Source organism: Dufourea novaeangliae, unplaced genomic scaffold, assembly GCF_001272555.1.
Source record: "Dufourea novaeangliae isolate 0120121106 unplaced genomic scaffold, ASM127255v1 scaffold115, whole genome shotgun sequence".
In the NCBI taxonomy this organism is placed as follows: Eukaryota; Metazoa; Arthropoda; class Insecta; order Hymenoptera; family Halictidae; genus Dufourea; species Dufourea novaeangliae.
In genome coordinates, this window is record NW_015373998.1 from 1569594 (window position 1) to 1590188 (window position 20595).

Consider the following 20595-nt stretch of genomic DNA (forward strand, 5'->3'; position numbering starts at 1 on the left):
TCTAACTAATTACGGCGTATCGATAGTGAACCACGGTCGGATATTAGCGTGAACGATTAAAATGCATTTAACTTTCAGACTCGAGCGAAAAGAGCACGCCGGCTCACGGCCGAGTAAGCACACTTACGATATACCTACGTGAACGCGTACTACGCCCCGGGCTGGAGAAAGTCCTTGCAGTCCCATGCAGGAACTGCATCACGCTTCGCACGTATGCACTTTTATGCGAACCGGGGGAATATTGCACGGTTTCACGTAACGCACGTGCCGGCCCTCTCTCGACACGTAAGAAACCCGTCGAGGTCTCCGATATGGACAGTGATGAGTAGGCTTGTGGATTTTGCACATTCACAACGTTTACGGATGCTTGTAACACAATGAGACGATAACTTTGATCGAAAATCAATACAGAGACCTTACTACTGGCAAACTGGTACCTTAAATAAATAAAATTCTATTTAATTATTGTATTTAGAAATTAGTAGGGAGGAGACTGTGGATTATTCTTATTAATATTTAATAGAGTTTACGAATGTTTCGAACAGAATGAGATAACTTTTACCGAAAATTAATACAGGTGTGTTATTGCTAGGAAATTGGTACCTTTAATAGGAATATTTATATTCGCTTATTGTTATATGGAAACTAGTCTATAGTCTAACGACGAGAATAATAGAGAATTAACGTTAGGTCGCTATACATATACTGGTTTTGCTAAACCTAATCCAGACCGATAGGTAAGAAATGCGTGGAGGTCTTCGATATGGACGGATGATTCGGAATTTAGATTTCGGAATTTATACATTTATAATATTTAAGACTGTTTGGAACGTAGTATATTTGATATAGATTTAAGAGATTTTTATCTTATTTGCAATCTGATAGAAGCCTTAATAGAATAATTAAATTTCTGTTGGACTCCACTTTTTTCTAAATTAGATACTAATACCTGTATTTTCATAAATATCCGCAATATAATTATAACCCAAAAATGTGAAAACTTTTATAGAAAATTAATACAGGTGTCTTATTTCTGGGCGAACTGATACGTTCGATAGAAAAATTTTTATTTACTTACTGTATGCATTTGGCAATTAGACTATAGTCCAACATTGAAGCATTATGGATGTATTGTTTCTTCCTAATGAAGTAATCAACAGGTTTCGGAAAATTTCTTATCCCTAATTGTTATAGGTTCAAGGTAACCTTTTATTCTTATAACAACGACGATTAAGGACTTAATCCTTCCCTTCTCCGATTAATACTTAAGCACCCGATAAAATTACGATCGAATGAAATCTACCAATGGAATACACATAATTAATCTGACTTTACGTTTTTAACTTTATTCCTCGTAAACGCTATACAACTGTTCGACCAATACAATAACATTTATGATAAAAGTAAAAAAATTATGTAGCGATGATTTAATAACATGAAAAATATGAATAACAATGGAAGAGATACGGATCCCACAGATAAATCGTGGGTGATTTAAGAACAAAGTTCCTGAACAGGAGAGAAATCTACCGTCGCGGATGTCTCATTACATTCACGTGAACTCTGATTTGCTGCACTTAACAAGTGTCTGTCTTGAATGCGCCAAAATTTCACTTGCCTCGAAAATTACTGTATAATAGTAATGATACTGAAAGGCATACCGATGCTGCGCGACGTAGTTGACCTAAACGCGAGATTTCTAAAGTGAAGAGAAATCTAACGAGATTTTATCACGGAACTTCAGTCCTTTATTCCGGGAGGATGTTAAGTAGGACGTCACCGAATACCCCATCTTGCTCCTGCGTCCGTGTGCGCAAACGTGTAATCATCTGATTCTAACCAGTCTCCTTTACAAGAGAAAATTACAGATCTGATCAAAGTACATACATTATATGAGTAGGTTTCGCTTAAATTTTCACTCGAATTTTTCGTTCCACTACTTTACCTAATAAATTGATGAATACGTTATGCATATTTTAATTTACTGACTTTAATCTTTCTAACTAGATATAGATAATTGAATATTACAGTACTTGAAGCCTCCAAGTATCTTAATCCATGATTCACGAGTTTCACACTAAAATAATTCGTATCAACAGAAGTAATTGATTATAGATAGTCCACGATTTACTGTATGTACGAATATTCTACAGATGTTAGATCACATTTATAATTTGTACACGATTGTTATTCACCATATAATTACGTAGATTTTTTCAAAGAATGAGTGCTCGTCATAATAGTGGACACCACATGTAAATGATAAATATACCTTTTTATTTTTTTTGAGAGACCTATATATTAAAAATCAATTTTATTTGACCAAAAGAGAGTGAATCGATGAGATAATAGAGAAATGAAAAATAACAAGAACAATAAGTAATTAGAAAAAAATAATGAAATTAAATTAACATGCATTAAATATTTCTCAGTTTAAACCTGTTTCGACTCCTACCATAATCTGGCTGAGGGTTAAAGTTCTCAAACATCAAAAATCGGTTACGTATCTGTAATTGCACGTTACACAACCACATCTGAAAAACAACGACTTTATTAGACGCTGTTTAAATATCATTCTCGCATAATCAGTTTTCACCCTCGAATTTACGTAAATTTCTAGCCGAGCTTGTGCGGAACCGATCGGACTTTCTATCAGGCAGGGTCGATAAGAATGGTTCAGGAACGTGAATGATATTTGTTTCGAGCGTAATGTCGCGGAAATTTCGTTGTAATACGTTACCACCGCCAGAGAAGTCCGTTGGGACGAGATACAGCGGACAATTAAGCTTAATCGATTGGGTCCGTTTTCCTTTATCCACACGAGGAAGTATCGCGGAATCGAGGCGCGTATTTCTTCGGCGATACATGTACGCGCTAAATACGGTGAGCAAAGAATTTCTATTCTCGCTTTCTTCGCCTTTAACGGCACAAGGCGATATATTTTTCGTTCAGAGATGTTTATGCTTCGACTTTATACGTATATCACGATTCCAATGCTTTTCTAGCCAGCCTGAATTTCTTTAAGTGTACGAATGGAAGGAGACCATTTCCAACACGTTCGACTCCATTACAATCGATATATTGGCAAAAGTTATTGAAAATTTCAGGTTACGTTTACGCTATGGAAGGCCATCATTTTGAAAGCATGATAAATCTGTCCAAAAAGTATTCGAACACCCTTTAAAAGAAAACAACTCTTTCAAAATTGGACCAAGTGACTTCAGTTTCTTTGTGAAGTTAGAAGGATTAGTGTAAACAAATGATGTGTTAACAAAATGTTGAAAAAGTTGCAATTGGTCGGAATCACGAAGAAAATAGTAATGGTCGCTTTTCGCGACTTTTTTATCTGAGATTGTAATGAAAATTTAACGAATACATTGCTTAGATTTATATTAGTTATATGCATGCTGAAAATTTCATCGAAATCTGTTAACGTTGTTATGAGATACAAACGGTTGAAAATGTTGAAAATCGCAGTTTTTCGCAACTTTTGACCTACAACTGTAGTGTATCTAAAGATTCTTAGATCTTTCGATGCTTGTTACTCGTTTCTGTCTTAACCGATTTCAGTAAAAGTTGCAGCATGTATATAACTGACATAAATATTCGAAATGTATTTATTAAATTTTCATTACAGTCTCAGATAAAAAAAGTTGTAAAAAACGACATTTACTATTTTCTTCGACATTCTAAAAAGTCGCAAATTGTTCAAAATTTTTATAACACATCATTTAGTAAACTAATCCTTCTAACTTCACAAAGAAACTCAAGTCACTTGGTCCACTTTGAAAGGACAAAAGAGGTATTAATAAATATACAGAGTGATTAAAAAAGGGGTTTATAGCTTCTAAGATAGATACTACTCCCCAAATGATGAAGAAAAGTCCTAATAAACATGGGTCGAAAGATTAATATTTTCAAAGTTATAAACAATTTTTTGACTCGGTGAAAGCGAGTAATTTACTCTTGCTTCGGAAGCTGTCGGTACCATATGGAAACAATGAAGGAAATTGTATTAAAAATAGTAAATAACCTTCTGTAACCAGAAGAAGAAACAATGATAAGGTAAGTCATTGTTTCCATACGGTATCAATAGCTCCCGAAGTGTGAAAGTTAGTAGCTTTAACAAAAACCAAAAATTGTTTATAACTTTGAAAATATTAATCATTCGACCCATCTTTATTAAGAAATATTTTCATCATTTGGCAAGTACTATCTACCCTAGAGGTTATGAACTCTTTTTCGTATCACCTTGTTGTATATATTAAACACATAGTAAACTTTTAAGTTGGTGTTAAAAAAATAATAAAAATAAAACAAATTGAAAAGTGGTAACAGTTTTGTTTCCGCTCCTATAAGTTTCATAAAAAAAAGGAGCGATTGAATTAACACATTTCACTTAAAAATAACTATAGCGTTAAATAACCTTCCGTAAAGATTAATAGTCTCACTAAGCGTGAAAGAATGAGGTATATCCGTGGTGGAAACGGTGTTTATTTGCAGTAATTAGTTTTCCAATAGCGGAGACGCGGGCCAGACGCGTTCTTCACCCGTTCCTTTCACTATCGTTAGATCACCTGAATTGACTATGAACCGTTCCGTGTAAAATCACTGAGAAAAACGAGGCATTCGACCTTCCGTTCTTCGCCTGTTCTTTTCGCGTTAATAATTAAGAGTCTCTTTGATGGTATTCCGGCATTCATTTCCGTGCGCTCGATTGTATATCGGATCGACATTAAACAGGCGTAAACATCAGGAAAAAAGCACACTCGTAAAAATAGCAGAAACAAATCTTCAAAGGACTTCAGATGAAAGCTAGCGATACGCTGAAGTGTACGTATGCTTTAATTATTCTTTCCATTAACTCAGAATGAATATGTGCACCGTGATCGTCGTGATAATAATCCGATTACGATCAACGACAATTTCAATGCCGTTTTATATGGATCAACACTAAACGTCTATTATCATCCATGTTAATGTGCGGTTAATATGATTATCGGGATTAACGACATTAGGAATCTATTCTGAGTGCTGTACGCCTTGAAAATTAAAATATAATGCCACACATATGTATAAAAGACGCACTAAATATTGTCAACGGAGTGGTAAAAATTAAACTTTGCAAAAAAAAGTACACTACTAGATTTACATCTTCTTGAGTAAGATATAGTAACACGCACTCATCTAAATTGTACGCATACTTTTAGTTCTTTTCATACTACGATTATAAAAACTAAACGATAATCAACTACCAAAAATTAAATTAGTATAAAGGACATAACAGAGATTGTTAAATATATTTCTAGAACTCCCAATGGCGTGTAAACCTGTCATTATTTCTTTTTAATACTACACAAATTATAAAAGAACAATTCTGTGTACATACCATATTTTGCCTAGTAAACTACTGGCTAAAATTATTGCCTCACTTGTGCACTACTGAAAAATTATCAAAATTTAATATTCCATACTTTACCCTATTATAAGTAGACTGCAGATTTTATGCATTTACAGCATAATTGAATGTATAAAACTATTAAATATTTACTAAATGTGTTTATTTTTTTGCAATGTAATAGAACCATTGATAAAGATAGTGAGTTCCTGTTTACGTCTGATTTATAAATTTATCTACAAAAGTGTGAATGTGCTTAAACATCTGCAGTCTACTTATAACATATCTTTTACCTCTTAGGCACCAAGTTAAATAAAATCGAACGAAAATATCAAAAAGTAGAAAGTCCAAGCTTTACTTTGCTTTTCATTTAAACAAATTTTGATGAATATTAACAATGTTATGGAACATTGAGTTTCGCCCGGTTTTCACTAGGCACAAATGAGGCAATAATTTTGACCAATAGTGTGCTTTATCTACAGACAAATGTCTGAAATGGTGATGATACGTGTTCGTAATGTTCGACCATCTAGAGACTACCAGTGTGAGCGCCCCTTTACGCGCAATTACTCGTTAACACGAATTCCACGCCGCCGAGAAATGAAACGCCTTTGGTCACGGTGTTCCTAATCACTCTTCGCTTAAGAAATTCCCGCGGACGGCTGCTCGTGTAGTTCAGACCGTTTCATCGATAACAGACGTACAATTGCTTCTGTCGATACTTCATACGCCTATCCTTTTCTTCGATTCTCTGTCTAGATGTACATTACTCACAACCATTATTCCTTGACTAACGTAATGGATGAGGGGTAAAACGGGATCAGGCTACCGATTCGTTTCTCTTTTTCGCGAACGTTTCTTATATAGTATGTTCAATCACACCGATAAGAGAGTAGGTACAGGAGACTTCGATTAGGCGATCTAATCGTAAGTGTACATTAATCGTACCAAAAGTAACTCGAGATCGAAGAATAAATGGTTGTAGTTGTAATATTTATTATAGGTGTACGGTGAGATAATGTTCAAGATCACTAACTCACCGAAAAATAGAATGAAGTGAAATTACATTTTTCTTTCGATTTCCATTTTTTTTAAACAATCAAGATATTAGAGATTTGAGGCTTTCACGGCCCGGCATCATACAGTTCCCACTGTTGAGGCTTTCGGGTGTAAGTCGTGTCTTTGTGGAATTGTTTTCCCAACGTTTCGCAAGCATTGCAGCTAGCTTCATCAGAGGGTCGAAGACTCGGTATCAATGTATCTGGATTAGGTTGGTAAAACGTTGGTAAAACAATTCCACAAGGACACAGCTAACACCCGAAAGCCTCAACAGTGAGAACTGTAATTAAAATATTCGATGACTTATGGACTTAAGTGTATATTATAAAATTGATACCGATCAATATGACTCTCGAGAGGCTCGAATGATAGTTTGATTATCAGGCACACAGTTAGAACGTGATTTTGCAGTAAAAATAATATTACCCTTTCAACGCTGATTATTTCTACCGTTTGTCCGCGACAGCACGTTTCCTTGGGAAAAACAGCGCAGGTGATCGGATCGCGTTGCAATTCGAACGTGAGCGTTCGATAGATACATCGAACGAAGAATGCGTATTGTGGGCCGGGATTCAGTCACATTCTACTCGCAACCAGCGAGGAGGCTGATAGAACGTGACAAGACCCAATTCACCGAGCATCGAGAGTCAATCGAACATCGAGTTTCGACTCTTGTAAGAAGGAAGTTATGCAGATGTTAAATTAATTTTGGACAAATAATTGTAAATTATAGCACTTGATCTAAGAACTGAACCTACTGAACCTACTTTCAAAAGAACAAGTAAATGTACAAATTTTTAAAACGTTCCTATTTATTTATCCCCATCAACAACGCCTCCACTATCTTTCTGTGATAAAATTTTTCGAATTTCGAAACAAAATTTGCAATTCCATATCTAAATTGGTCAAACACATACGACGGTTCTTCATGAACAAATTTGTGTCACTACATATTCCACATATAATTGAAATCTTTGAATAAACTATTCATAAAAAATATATACATATATTTTTATTATTATATTAGTTATAAAAATAATATAACTGTAGTCCCAATGGAAGAACTTGCAACCACGTTCCAAATAACCCAAAAGATCGAGGCATGTCTGGGACACACATTTTTGCACACTCACCCGCGACATTGTGACCGATACACGCATGTACCGAGCCGGGCACCGATCCTCTGGACACGTTATTACACAGGTAATACACCTGTTACCATACACGCGTTGCGTAAGCCTCTTCAGACGCGAGCCCTCCGCCTCAAACTGGCCGCAAGAATTCCGAGTACTTTCACTCGTTGCCGTGGCGAGGAGGTGTCACGATATATACAACCACCGTGACGTTCGATAGGGAGAATGAGAGAGAGAAAACGTTCCCCGTTGCATACCTTGAAGCCGGCCAGTTAGCCGGCGAAATTAAAGTGAAATTAATCCTTGCAAAAATTACGGTCTGTTGCCGCGGATCAATGGGAACACGACTCTCCGGCTCGTTCGCCCGATATATACTGACGGCGAAAACTTTCCGATCACCATCTGCTTACTCAAATATGGTCCTTAGGGTACCGTTTAATAAATTTTCATATGGAGCAGATTAAATTTTTTTGTGCTTCAAGTAGTATGTAAAAGCAGTAGATTTTATGTAAAAATCCATTTATTTCTAAAATATCAGTGGTATAAATATTGAGATGACTTCAGGTAATTATAATTGCAAAACAAAAATAAATAAATAAATGAAAACACAAAAGTAAAACAAATGAATTCAAGGTATGATAAAGAGCAAATTACTAATAATATGGACCGTTTATTTTGAAAGTGGTGCAAGTCCATTTTCCAATTCCATTAATCTCCGTAAATCATGCTTAATTTAGCGTAAACTAACATAAAATGAAATGGAATTGGAAAATGGACTTGCACCACTTTCAAAATAAACGGTCCAATTATAAAGAGTGTGGTATTTCTCAAAGTAAGTAAACAAATAGTATCACAAACGAGGTTCACCTAAATACTGTAATTTTTTTATCTGTTGATTAATTTTTTCTCTTTTTGATTAACGCACATGTTCATTATAAGTTTCAAAGTGGTCGGAAACTTTTGGCCGGCAGTGTATATGGCGTTCACGAAAGAATACATTATCCGTGTAATTTAGAAATTAACAGGTAGAGAAAAGTTACATACAGTGGCGGCGATATATTGAGTTGGCCTAAAAGTAATTTCGTATTTTAATAGCAGATGACGACTTTTTTGTTTTTCCATGCAAAATGCTGTCCCTAACTAATACAATGTATGTATATTCTGAAAGCTGACACTTCAACGTGTCGTTTGAAAAACAGGATCATTATGATTGGATTAGATTTACCTTGAATTGGTCTTGTTTTGAAAATAAGTCATGAGAAGATGTATGTACTTGCGAACAATTATGTTTTTTTTGTTTCCGTAAAGGAAGGAACGTGGCAAAAATTATTTCCTTTATTTATTCCAAAAAGCATAATACAAAGTTACAGAACTTAGAGAATTGTAGATCAGCTCTGACCAGAGAGGTCAGGGGAAAGGGAAAAGAAAAAAAGATGTAGAAGGATCTATGAACAACGAGAAATAGTACTGCATGAGTAACCTGCATGAGTAATTCGGTTCTGGCACAGATTATTAGGCAATTCTGCAGTCGACTGTGAAGCGATACGATTACTTAAATAAATAGAATAGTTTATTATATCATTAAAGTCTTTTAAATATGCTATTATCATAGCTAAATTAAAGGTAGTTTCAATTTTCCATTATTGAATCATAAATGAACCTTTACAGCAGTCTTCATTACATTCTCTGTTAGTGAACGAATATCTACCACAAAACACAAATAGGATTTTCAGAAATGATTAATTAATCATATAATTATAGTCTAATATTGAAAAGATAAAATATTAAATACTTCTGAATACCGCTGTAAACATCAAATTTGTATTTGGCATATCATTAAAATGTATATTATCTGTATAATTCTTCAATTCAAAATATCAACAATTTTACGAAGAAGGAATTCAAAAATTACCCGAGAGATTGCAAAAGATTCAAGAAAGCAATACACCGATGATTAAATATTAATACTTCGCACTGAAAGTTAACGTCAAGGAACAACATTACTTACATATACATAGAATGACCTAATATAAAAATTAAAAACACATTCGAGTTTCGACAGTGCAAAAAATCAAGTTAGCACGAAACAATAAATAACAAATTTATCATTAAATTTCCTAATTCACCGTTCGGTGTTAATATCCATAAAACGATCGTATCATCGATCGAACGTTCTCCAAGACGATACGAATGCAGGATGGTAAACGGTTCTCCGTTTTCGCATCGAACCGCATAGCGATTTCAAGTCTGGCCAGCCTACCACGCTTTCGTTTGCATTACTATTCCTCTACAGTTACGCCTTCATTATTTCGAACAAAAAAAAGAAAAACACCCAGGCCCCCGCATTCTAGTACACCGATGCCCCCGGTCGACTGTTTATGTTTTTTTTTCTCTTCAAGTTTCCCGTACCGAGCATGACATAACGAACGTGCCACGCGGTTTCTTCAGCTTTCCCCGACCCTCGTCAAACGTCTGATACGCCTATAATTCTCGATATTACACGCCGTGCAGTCTACAGATGTGCCCCATCTACCAGCCACTATTTACATAATATCTCCTCCAAGCGACGATCATCTATCCACCTGTACCAAGAGCTCCTTGGTGTCGTGACAGACTGTGCTCGTCGCGTTATTAGCACCGAAAACGATTTCGTAGGGAGCAACGATCTCGCCAAAGAAACGTGAGGGGAGGAGGAAACGTCCCGGAGAAGCCGTCCAATTTAAACAACATTTCACCTTTCACCAGGTCCCACTAAGCCCCCAGAGCTTCTAATCCTGAGATCTTATTATATCTTCCTCATGCCGCGAATGGATTGTACAGTTTGGTAATCGAGAAAGTAGTAGGACCATTAGGTGTCCAGGAAAAGTGGGAAGGAAAAAGGTCTAGAGAAGTAACGAGCAGATTAGGAAAATGCGATTGCCTGGGCGATTTTAAAAATTGTCAACATGAATAGTATTGTCTTTTGTTCGCAAACTTTGCCAAATTCATGGTTGAAACTATGTAAGAAAATTCACGTCATCATTGGATTGAGAGCGTTGCTAGGAGAATTATCTACAGTAGGGACAAGGTGACGTCACATACGGCTACAGTGGGTGATCAAATTATTCTGAACAGATGGAGAAATTATGTATTTTACGTTTCCAGTGTTATTATGATTTTAATAGTAATGAAGTATACTTTTTATTTTTTTTTTTAACATATAGATACACAATTTCACTATATTTTGGAAATGTCCAGTAATCAGTGTACAGTAAAACGCATATTTGTACAATATCAATCTACCAAATTGTGCTACCGTTGATAATTCGTAAATGTGACTTGTTACTGCCGATTTATGTCCAGATTTGCCCGTCACTGTACGTTTAGTTTTGCTTTCATTCAAGCATCATTCCGAAACAGTAAATATTCACTAGAAAATTTCACAACAAAAAAGGTCATGCTACCAATTGGCTGTCCGTAATATTTATAAATATATTTTAATTAAAAAGTCTTATTAAAACACGTACGTACATTGCAAAGAGGCTTGATTATTTAACTATCGTTACATAATTTTTGTATTCAGTATAATTTAAAACACGAACAGCGACATCTGTTAACTTAACGTATATATTTTCAACTATTTCTGACTAAAAAGCGAAGTAAAGTGTGTCTGACTACGTATGGCCGTTTTCACTGTGGCAGTCAGCGTGTAAAATCGTGCGTTTTATTAAGGATAAATAATTTTTTCAGGCTCATCGACATCCTGTTACCAAATCATATACTTTTTCCTATAGCGTGTGGTAACACTTGTTAATATTGTATTCCATATGACCTTGAGGTGACCTTGAACATTGAAAAAAATAAGAGAAAAAATGCGTCGATGGCCGTAAATTTGTCGATGGGCGTTACAACAGTTTCAAAAAGGTAAAAAAAAACTCTTGAGGGATATTTTTTATATCGTTAAATATAAAGGAGATATTTAGGTGTTCGGTCTTAGCAAAGAAACCTTGTATAGTTGAAAGGTAGCCTATGGACCTTCCTAATTGCTCGCGTGACTTGGTCCCGTTCTTGTTCAGCTAAACTACAGGTGTACGTATTATTAATGCGTAATCTGTTTTCAAACATCCAACGTTATTTTGTGTTTCATTAAGTTGTTACGTATGAAACATCTTTTCTCAATCTATTATAGTTTGCTAGATTGTTTTGGTATTTCGGAACTGTAAAAAAAAATGTGAAATTCTTTAACCACGATACGTTTGAGATTTATATTTAACGAACACCCCGTGGCTTCACTCTGCCAGTTCAGCCTCCGCAATAAAAATCTCCCTGGAATTTCGTCACTTCTGCAGTCCGGTGCTGTTCGACCGTGAATCGAATTCGCGTTGCAACACAACAATTCTCCTTTCCCCTGAATTACACCGTCGCCGCTGGTTTCCAGTGTTACGTACTCGAATCGTGGAAACTTGAACCTTGAGTATAGTAGACGATGAGAGCCGTAAGTTATTAGATTTTTTATCCGTCCAGCTGGCACACGGTAATAAAATTCTGAATCATTTATACGGGCATGTACTTTCGTAGGTATACTAAAATTCTCCGTCACGCGTTCGCTTAATCGACTCTTACCCAGTAATTATGATGGGTTTCGAAATGATTACATTGATGGTCAGAATCAGTCGATGTTTCTGTGTAATATTTTTTAATCATCCGTTCTTAAATCACTAACAATAAGCACGCGATGATGATATTTTTTCGTGGGCTCACCTGACGTTTATACACTCGGTTGTATCTTTCATTTTTTTTCCACGTAACAAATTAAGAACGCTGCGAGCGAAGAAGATATTAAGTTGTAATACAGAAGTTCTATGAACTGTGTATATTATTTTTCACGGCAGTTAACTTTTACTGAAACTATAATCTTCATTAAAACTAAAAATCTCATGAAGAAATCAATATCTTCTGAATTGTAAATTTTTACAGAAGCATTTGATAATTAATTTTGCATAAAATTAACTGACATTTAGGGGGCGATTTCTGCATTGAATGGCTTCCGCTTCGACGTTCTATTGTCTCGAATATGTAGGAATACAAGCTATCAATGATTTTGCAACGTGATTGCTGCAATTGTCATTGGATTTTTCTTTTCGATCGAGTATCTGCTTCTGTCGCAACATCTGTTGCATTTATTTAATTTGTGACGCAAGTAATATAACGGCGACATTATTCCAACACAATTCCTGCCAATACCACAATTGATATTATTAAGTAAGCCTCGGGGATTCTTGAACGAACAATTAAACTTATCGATCCATTAAAGGTCGAAGGAAGGAACGAGAATCGCAGAAAAACAAGGATTCTCGCTTCAATGATGCACCGGATGCACGCAATCCTTGGATCACCTGTAAAACATCGATCGGTCGGGAACTCCCTTTTTTTCAGAATCGCCACGAATCTCCGAGGCTAATTTGGTCGACTCTAATCGTACCGGTCGCGTAATCGCTTGGAAATCACAGTGCTGTTCGATGCGAGAGGGCACGACGAGGCCGACCTAACGCTTCGTGAAAAACTTAAAGGCGAACTTAATCCTCCAAAGAACCCACTGTAATTAGATAGTCAAGCTGACTTTTTGCTGCGTGAGCTTCGAGGGGCGGCGATTCAGCCCTGAACAATACCACCTGTTTAGTTCAAGGATACTCATGAAATAAAGATCGCAAATAAAATATACATTATGGGCTGAATTTTTAATTGTTTTAGATTGTAATTCCATGAAATCGTCATATAGTTACTGAGTAGTTGAGTCATAATTTTGAAGAATCTGAGTTAACCCTCTCGTGACCGAATTAGTTTTTTTCTTTAAGATTTAAGAATCACATCTGTTGGATGCTGAATCGAGATCAATTTTTGTTTTCTCTTAAGCTCACGTATTTTTTGAAAAAAGAATTTATATTGGACGTATTTGTCCCATTGAACCCTAAGAGTTTTGAATAGAGAAACAGGTGTGGAAGGAAGAAATTTGTTACAATGGATATTTTTATTAAAAGTACTTCATTTTTTCTAAATTGTTCTTGACACATGTTGAAAATGACCTCTTATAGAATCGTTCGAAGCATGGATGAGACGTGAAAGAGCGCTGGTCATAAAAGGGTTAAACACCTTGATAGTTGAAGTCATTATTCAAGCAGTTAGCTTTAGTCCTTTTATGAATTAGTTTTCATTCTTCAATTAATAATAATACTAAAAATAAAGGATATTCGATTCGTTATTAGAATCGGTACTAATTTTAATGAATATGAAATTTTAAGTAGAGTCAATGAACAACGAATTGGCAAAGTTTAATAAGATATAAGGCAGGGATTAACGTTCACATTAAATAAAAACGAGTCGTGATTTCCATAAAAAAATATATATATATCGATCAAATAAATATATCGGACAAAATTTAGAAATTAGTAGATTCAGTCAGACATCACTTTTGATCACTGTTTCTACGTTCTTTTTAACAGAAATAAGATCTTAAGACCAAATGTTGATGACCTATAAAATATTTTCTAGCATGATCGAATATACTTTCTGATACCACTACAATTATACAATTATTATTTCCTGATATTTCGTCTATTTCAATGTAAATCTACATTTCCCTCGACCGAATACCATGGTACATAAACAAAATAAGAGATGGAGCATATTTTTCAATAAAGTACAGTAGAAAAAACTTCCCCCTGCTTATAAGTAAATTCAGTCTGAAACATTACTTACCAAAGTTATACAATTTTTCGAAATAATACCTATCAATTACCTTAAACGAACAGTAAATTCTTGCTTCCATTCGACTATATTTATTTCTATCTTGCATCTACAAGAAGAATCACAAAACAGGCGCAAACACGCGAACAATTTTCGCGAGTAAAATACAGAAAAACTCGGGAGAATTTACATTGAGTATATCTGAAACCATCCATAATGTATAATAAATAATCACTGTCGGGCAGAATCGTTCTTTCATTGCTATCGGGACATCTCAACCATCCTCATAGCTCGACAACCAACACCGAAATGGTAACCGAAGATAAAACGGAACAACGTTACCGTACATAGCTCGGGCTAATGCATGAAATTTAAATGAACGTTATCATTATAATTCTTGCGGCATGCGACGCCCAGCAATCAAATACCTGCGACGAGATAACCAAGGCAAAAACGTAAGAACTACTACTCACGCACCCACGGCAGGACGAAAGCTGAGGAACCAGAATTTTGAGAAACTATCATACTAATCGAAATGAATACATATGACAGTTTTTTGGAAATATAAATGTGAATATTGTTATAAATATTGATTATAATTCTAATAGGGAAACTAACAAAGAAATGATAAGCGATCTGAGAATCTTTTCATAATCAAGGAAACCAAAAATATTGAACATCTACTGTAGCCTTACCAATAAAGAATACTTGTAAACTGTAAACACATTGGTACGAAATATTCAAAATATTTCTTTCATTTCTGAACTTGTATGTTCTTGAAGGTATATAATTCTATAACACATTGATGAATTCGTCTTCACACATACTTTCATACGACACAAAAAAATATACAGCATTTCGTGTAAAAAATTAAAGGTTACCTTCGTTTCTCGAAAAATATTGCAAACATAAAAAAAATGATAAATGTTATTATGTTCGTCATAGAAAGCTTTCAAGACTTTTTCCTATTTCATTCTTTTTCTAATATTTACTCACTGTTTGCGAAAAAAACGCTAATAGCAGCGTGAACATCCTATACGTATATTGTAAGAAAACAAATCCTAAAAACATGTATTTGTAACAGACAGTTTTAAATTTATCACCGTAGCTAATGCAATTAATTTGACAAACAAGCTCACGGTATAGATTCTCCGATCCCACGACGTTTATACAGTTTCGTTAGACGGTGTTCGTTACTAAATTCGATCACCTGTTAGCGAGATCAACGCGTTCCTCTTCCACCGGGGCTTTTTTTCGAAGCCATGGAAGCCTTCAGAGTCCTTCCGGTTTCTCAAGCCCGATCGAGAAGCTCGACCGTAAATAAATAATAGAATTTAGCCAATGAAAGCGGCTCAACGTCGTTGAAATAGGTCCGAGCACTGACCCCGCTGGCTTCGATCCGTCGCCAGTCCACGTTTAATTGAAATAAAACTATGCGCGCGCGAGCGCTCTCCCTCGTGCGAGCGTGTGTTTTTACGGGCGCGAGAGCTCCCGGCGCCTACGTGCAATTTTAATCTATGCGCGTCGCTGCATTCAACACCGTACGTATGTCACTAACGCGAAAACATTGAAACGGGTTTCTGTTTGTTGATTCTGCTAGCAGGCCTCCTCGAATTAACATTCTGATCGCATACTTCGACCAGAAAGAACAAAAAAAAAAGTCTTTCGAACTAGGTGGCAAGGTGACAAGTGCTCGCGACTGACTTTCGTGAGGACATCTGACAATCTTGCGACGAACACGGAAATGTCTTCGACCCTCGTTTGGTGGACGTAGGTAATGATGAAATCGTTCAAACATATTTAAATCCGTGTAATCCAGTCTGAGAACCAATTAAGATCAATAGAATTCGGTAGCGTGCAAGTAAAAAATGGCAAATTTGCCCCTTTTTATTAACCAATTTATCATCCTATTCATATATATAATCCCTTAATTGCCAATTGAGTACATTGCTCTAATGTATCCTGCCGCTCCGGTTATAAGTAGACAAGAATCATCGGAGCACTCCATGAATATCGTTCTATAATAATCGCCGTGTCAATCGTGATCCAGACGTATTATAATAATTACCCGTGCTAATATGGACAATGACAGACGTGTCGCCGGTGCCACGAATATTAATCCAATTCGCAAGTAGTAATGGCTTGTAATTACCAACAGCATCGATTCATTGCAAGCCCGATGTCACGTGCAGAATCGAAAATGAAAACCGGACGGATAACACATTTCTAATATTCATCGATTTTCATTTAAACCTCTGACAACAGTGTGTGGGTCCATTCTGACTGAGAATTTCAAAAATTTCACGCATTATTCCAGTTAGTAGAAACTAACTAAAACGTACACAGTTGTTCGTACAGTAATTCCTCGATGAATGCGACAGGAGCAATTGCGTTTTTTCCACCATTAGAGGAGTTTCCCTTTGGAACCAATCAAAACAGAGTAGACAGAAACGAAGCAGATGCTCGGCTTAGCTTCTGTCTACTCTGAACCTGAACCTCTCGAATCTCTCGAATCGAGGTTCGTCTCTCGAACCCGAATACGTCGCATTCATCGAGACAATACTGTATTAGAATTTTATTAGAAGACCAACATATTCTAAAGACATTCATTCCAGAACAGACCCAAAGACAGATGAATAGGGGTCTGTCTGGACCCAGGTACTGTCGATCATTAAAAACATCAACATTTCAAAGGTTAAGGACCGATCGCCATTTCCACCGAGTCGGAGCGGCGTATCAATTAAACTTAATGAAAAATAAGATTTAGCCGCCACGGGACCGATAAATAATTCGCGTTTTATGTAATTATGCATAATTCGATTACTTCTCGCCTCGATCGTGACCGCGAGGGCCTACCCACATAAATGTAACTCGTGGTTTATTCGTTTTCCGGTGGACGTTTTTCGCGCGCGCGGACATAACTACACAGAGTCAGCTGAATAAATTAACGCTTTACGATGACTGGCCGAGTATACGATCGAACGCGGACGAGTAGGTACCTCTAGAGATTTCATAGATTACTTAAGCTGCGACGCGAGCAACAAAATCATTTTATTTTTCGAAAAAATAAATTAATATACAAATTGTTCAAACTGTTTAATCTTTATACACGTGAGGTCCCACACTAGGTATAAATAACAAAATTATTTTTGGTAGGACTAAGGATATTGAAATGAATGACTAATGGAGTTAACATGGTTCCTAGAGCTTTCTTTTTACCCTCTGGAGGTCGCAGTGTATCAGAGAGATACAATAATCGAAAACTACCTACAAGTTTTTTTCTCCAATTTGATGTTCTACATTTTCCAAAAAAATACTTGCCATCTTTATTTTCATTTCAGGATTAGTTGTTGAAAGTATCTTGAACCTTCTTAACGCAATAATATCATTTTGATTTAAACTGGCATTTTGATTATCTGTCAGATCAACTGCAACCTTCGGAGGGTTCATGTAGCCAGATGCAAATTTCTGAACAATGTAAATACATAAAACGGGTGAAAAAATTCTATATAGAATCTACAACTTTGGAAAAGATAGACAATATATTTTCCTTCAGATGTGTAGATAGGTTGTATGAGAAAAATAATAATTTCACTGTATTAAATTGAAATTTCTTGTTATTACGTCTAGAATTAATCGATTCATAACAGTTTTATTGAAACCCGGCGATGTCTACACTCACGGTCGTCAGCGTGTTAACCCGAGAACTGTAACTTTTTATGTATGTTTTTACACCAACACAAGTCTGTTTGATACCGATTCGTTAAGGATTGCTCCATATGCGGTTTTAAGCAAACAGCATGGATGTTGGTGGTAACCGCAATGAAATCGAGTGTTATTGGCACTTAGTGTCAGAGAGAGGCGGTCAACTGTAATGATGTAAATAAAATACAGTTACGATATAGATGTCGTCATTGCCTAATTGATTTACAGGTTTTCGTAGTATACTTCGGTGAATACAACCACGTATTTTTAATTGAACACGCTTTTAAAAATGGAAAATATTACATTATACTGATCAGTACCGTTTTCCTGATGAAAGTAGACTACGGATAATAAGTAGAAAGAATGATTTGACATCAATTGCTTCCGGATTAATTAAGTGTACTTACTCGATTCGTATATCTTTACCGTTTCCAATTTGCATTTTATCTTTACATACTTGTGCATTTAGACAGCTATTATACGAACTAGGTAAAATTCCTATAACTCACTAGAGTTTCATGATTTCATAATCACATGTATAATTGCATCCCAGAATGGGTAAATGAAAGTATCAAAGAGCGTACGTTCTATTTCACTTAATAAATTACGGAAACGGAAGAGTTAAAGCTATAACTTCCACAAAAGAAACGTTTATTATAAATTGATTATATTTTACATACACATTAAATTTTATTATATCCTTACGAAAATGTAATTAGTAAACTGCGGATGTTTATACATTTATAGCAAATGTTAATATGCAAAATGCAGTGAAATCAGGACTTTAATGAAATTTAATGATTTTTGTATATTATTATTAATATAGTAATACGATCTAGTACGGAAATAAATTTCTACCTAATTTTCACGTTTATAAAGTAACATTTAAAATTGTGAATTTGCGTGAATTTCCACGGTCTAGTAATTAGTAACTCCTAAAAAAACCACGGTATATATTATCGAAAAGAACACTGTAACGTCTTGCGGTAAATTTGTAAATTTTTAAGTTAAAAAAATAAACATCTTCTTTCAATGGCACTGAAAAAAAATTAATCAATTTCTTTATACATTTATTCTAAATAATTATCATAGTGACTCTTGAATAACAAAGCAGTGGGTTTGCCTCTCGACCCTAGCAACGGAGAAATCACCCTGTACAGTAAATGTGACAAGACCTTACGAAATTGCTGAAAGTTTGAAATGACTATCGTTTCTGGGTTATTAAAGCTCGATGAACAACGCTTGTGCTACTGTAAAGTAATAAAAATGGCCTTAAAATTTATAGTATTTACGAAATATTACATTTTGTTCGTACAGACCAGGTGTCCTAATACTTATGAGCGGTAACAGTATCAAAGGAACCGCCAGCACGAGTTTAAACCGCATTCCTTTACTTTTTATCGAGCGTCTCGAATGCAAACGGTGGCCACATATGATCTGTCGTAAAATTTTTATCGACGCAAAATCGATAGGATGTATTTCTGTCGTTTTACAAGTCTACGGCCTCGGCAACCCCTAAGTGGTGAGACACAGTAATCGATATTCTTCGCGAAACGCGATACTCGTTGCATATCGCCAGGTACAGTGCGAATCGTGTCGAAACGGTTTCACAAGTGTCTCCGTTTTGCGTAAAAATTTTCAATTCATTAACCTTTTCCGTACACGCGAAAAAAAAAATTGTAAGATGAAAGTAAAATTAAACGGTACAGCGATTACAAAATATTAAGTCGTAATAACAGTACATTACTCACAATCTGCGTTCAAGAAAAAACCAACAGCAAACAGTTTATAGCATCGTTAATGCATATGTGCTAGTCCCTACATTTGCTCAGTCAGTATATCTGAAACATAATAAAAACATTTATCGTATTAAAATCTAGAATTACAAATTCTTATTTACGTACGTTCTAATACAATATACAGGGTGTTCGCGATAATTTGTACCATTGTTTTTTTCGTAAAGGGTAAACATTAGAAAACAAAACCGTAGAGGAGGAAGTTGTAGTATATTTTTTACTAGTATTTTTAATATTTTTCTAGAAACAAAGGTGACCTCAATTTTTTTAAATCGAATGCTACATATTTTTTTACATCATATGAAAGCGGGCATTAAGACGAGTTCAACCATGTAGTATACTATGGTCTTCAAGGTCACACGAGGGCAGAAATAATTTCTCAGAAATGCATTCTTGCGAATGGAAGTCACATTGAACACGAGATATAGTCTTATTACAACAACATACTAGTAAATACAATATTACGTAATGTTAAATTTATGTCTTTTATTTCTACCCTTATACTCACTTTGGACTCTCACTATATATCCATACACTGTTTTTCAAGTAACAAAGTGAACTCCCCAAGTGTAACCCTCACCTTTTGATCAACTTTCGTCAATTTGTAGTACTCTTCGGACTGAACATGCCAATACCCCTTTTCGGGCCGAGACACTCAACAGTTCACGAGATATTAACAATTAAACTTCTCGCAAACTATTAACCGTCAACGTCCAAAAGAGGGTACAAGTGTGTTCAGCTCGTCAAGTACTACAAAACCAGATTAAAAAGTGAGGGTTAC

The 20595-nt window shown here is 35.5% G+C and overlaps 1 protein-coding gene across 1 annotated transcript in view; it reads right to left on the minus strand.

Annotated features, from left to right (window-relative positions):
- LOC107188098 overlaps positions 1-19831 on the minus strand; it is a 59280-nt gene extending 39449 nt beyond the window's left edge. The window contains exon 1 of the mRNA XM_015576345.1: positions 19770-19831. The gene's annotated coding sequence lies outside the window, so the exon portion shown is untranslated. The remainder of the gene's footprint in view (positions 1-19769) is intronic.
- Positions 19832-20595: the final 764 nt, after the last annotated feature.